Source organism: Schistocerca americana, unplaced genomic scaffold, assembly GCF_021461395.2.
Source record: "Schistocerca americana isolate TAMUIC-IGC-003095 unplaced genomic scaffold, iqSchAmer2.1 HiC_scaffold_47, whole genome shotgun sequence".
NCBI classification, from domain to species: domain Eukaryota; kingdom Metazoa; phylum Arthropoda; class Insecta; order Orthoptera; family Acrididae; genus Schistocerca; species Schistocerca americana.
In genome coordinates this window covers 1,150,001-1,152,500 of record NW_025726203.1, presented here as the reverse complement: position 1 = coordinate 1,152,500, position 2,500 = coordinate 1,150,001, and the positions used below count along the sequence as shown (strand labels likewise).

General features: G+C 62.0%; 1 pseudogene; it reads right to left on the bottom strand.

Annotated features, from left to right (window-relative positions):
• Positions 1–2,500, bottom strand: part of LOC124583765 — a 7,811-nt pseudogene that overhangs the window by 3,281 nt on the left and 2,030 nt on the right.

Sequence of the window (2,500 nt, the reverse complement as noted above, 5' to 3'; positions counted from 1 at the left end):
GCAAAGCCGCATGGTCCAACGAATCGAACGCCTTGGACACATCGAGGGATGCCATGAACACAGAACGACAGCGGCGGACGGCGCCGACGAGTATCCGGTCGAGGAGGAAAGTGTTCTCCAGCATCCCATCCCTTGGGATGAAAGCCCGCTGACGTTCGTCCACAGCACACATCTGCATAAGGCGAGTCGCCAGAACCTTATGGAAGGTTCGGGCTAGCACCGAGCAGACGGTGATGGGCCGAAAGTCAGCGGGGGATGCTGGGGCGGCTGTCTTAGGGAGCAAAGAGGTCCTGGCTCGGAGGAGGGAAGGGGGAAGCTTGCGGGTAAGCAGGAAAAGGTTTAGGAGTTTGGTGGTGACTTCCGCTGGAAGGCGGCGCAGCTGCACCGGCGAGAGGCCGTCAGGGCCGGCAACGGAGCCTCTGGGCGGCAAGGCGGCCGCAACCTCTTCTGCAGTGATCGGCCTCCATAGGCGCTCAAAGTCAACAGACTCCGAGCACGGGAGAAGCCGATCGGGAATGGAGCCAGCGTTGGAAGGTGGCTCTGTCGTGAAGAGGCTGCGCCAGAAGTCCACCAGCCCTGGGATGTTCGACGGCGGCTGGAGCAGGGTGCCATCCAGGAGGCCACGCACGCAGCGCGCGCGATTCTTCCTGAAGGCATCCTGACATCTGGCATATTCCCACCGGCGGCGCTTCCGCTTGGAGAGCGGAGGGCCACCACCAGACCGCTGCTTGGATGGCGGGCGCAACGTCTTCCTCTTCCTTGCTTCTGCTTCCTCAGAGCCGACAGCTCGGAGGGCCTCAGGCAGCCCAGCCGCGACCACTGCCAACGGCGTACCCGGCCCCAAACGCGCAAGGTCGTCCAGGGCCGAGAAGCGCGCGGCCGACCGCGGCAGGCCGGCGAGGTGCCTCCATATGGCTTCGTCGACTACAGATGTTTGTGGCGGGCGCTCAAGCTCCGGCGGAGAGGGTGGCCCCTCCGGCAGCGACTCCGGGACGGGTGAATGGCGCAGACCATGCTGTGTCTGTTGTTCCCGCCTCAGCTCCTCTACGTATTCCCGCACCATCGTCCTGTGTGCCACCGTCCTCCTCCTGCACTTGATGGCATCCAGGGTACGGTGCGGAAACAGGGGTAGAAGCTCCTGGTTTGCAAAGAGGACTTTGGAGTCACTGGCACAGAGAAGCCTAGCCTCCGCCAGGGCGAGCTCCCGCATTTCTTCTTCCGCCCACCGAGCTCGCTTCCTATCAGTTGCAATCTCCGCATTTGCCGCTTCCGGATGGGCGCGGCGGCGGTGTTGTCCGAGCCCGATCTTGCTGCGGAAGGCACGGCTGCAAATGCTGCAGTGGAACCATGGCTCCACGGCCTCCTCTACTTCAGGGACGGTTGGCAGGCTAGCAGTCGGGACTGTTAGGCCGGGTCCTTCAGCGGAAGGCCCGGTACCCGTGTTTTCTTCTCTTGTTGTCCCAACATTAAGGGTTATGCGATGGAGGGCTGGTAACCCCCCAAAGCCCCAAGTGCGGACTTCCACTCTGCTTACCAGTCCTATCAAGGACTGGCGTATCGGCGGGCCCACGGGAAGGGGGGAAGCCGCAGGCAAGGAGAGGCTAAGAGGGCATGGCCCATGTATTGCGCTTCACTTGCCCAGTAACTATGAGAGAGTCATAGTTACTCCCGCCGTTTACCCGCGCTTGCTTGAATTTCTTCACGTTGACATTCAGAGCACTGGGCAGAAATCACATTGCGTCAACACCCGCTAGGGCCATCGCAATGCTTTGTTTTAATTAGACAGTCGGATTCCCCCAGTCCGTGCCAGTTCTGAGTTGATCGTTGAATGGCGGCCGAAGAGAATCCGCGCACCCGCGCGCCCCCGGAGGAGCACGCTAAGGCGGACGCGGCCTCGCAGCAAGGAAGATCCGTGGGAGGCCAAGGCACGGGACCGAGCTCGGATCCTGCACGCAGGTTGAAGCACCGGGGCGCGAACGCCGCGCAGGCGCGCGCATCCTGCACCGCCGGCCAGCACGAGGCCAACCAACGGCGAGAGCAGACCACGCCCGCGCTAAACGCCCGCACTTACCGGCACCCCTACGGCACTCACCTCGCCCAGGCCCGGCACGTTAGCGCTGACCCACTTCCCGACCAAGCCCGACACGCCCCGATCCTCAGAGCCAATCCTTATCCCGAAGTTACGGATCCAATTTGCCGACTTCCCTTACCTACATTATTCTATCGACTAGAGGCTCTTCACCTTGGAGACCTGCTGCGGATATGGGTACGAACCGGCGCGACACCTCCACGTGGCCCTCTCCCGGATTTTCAAGGTCCGAGGGGAAGATCGGGACACCGCCGCAACTGCGGTGCTCTTCGCGTTCCAAACCCTATCTCCCCGCTAGAGGATTCCAGGGAACTCGAACGCTCATGCAGAAAAGAAAACTCTTCCCCGATCTCCCGACGGCGTCTCCGGGTCCTTTTGGGTTACCCCGACGAGCATCTCTAAAAGAGGGGC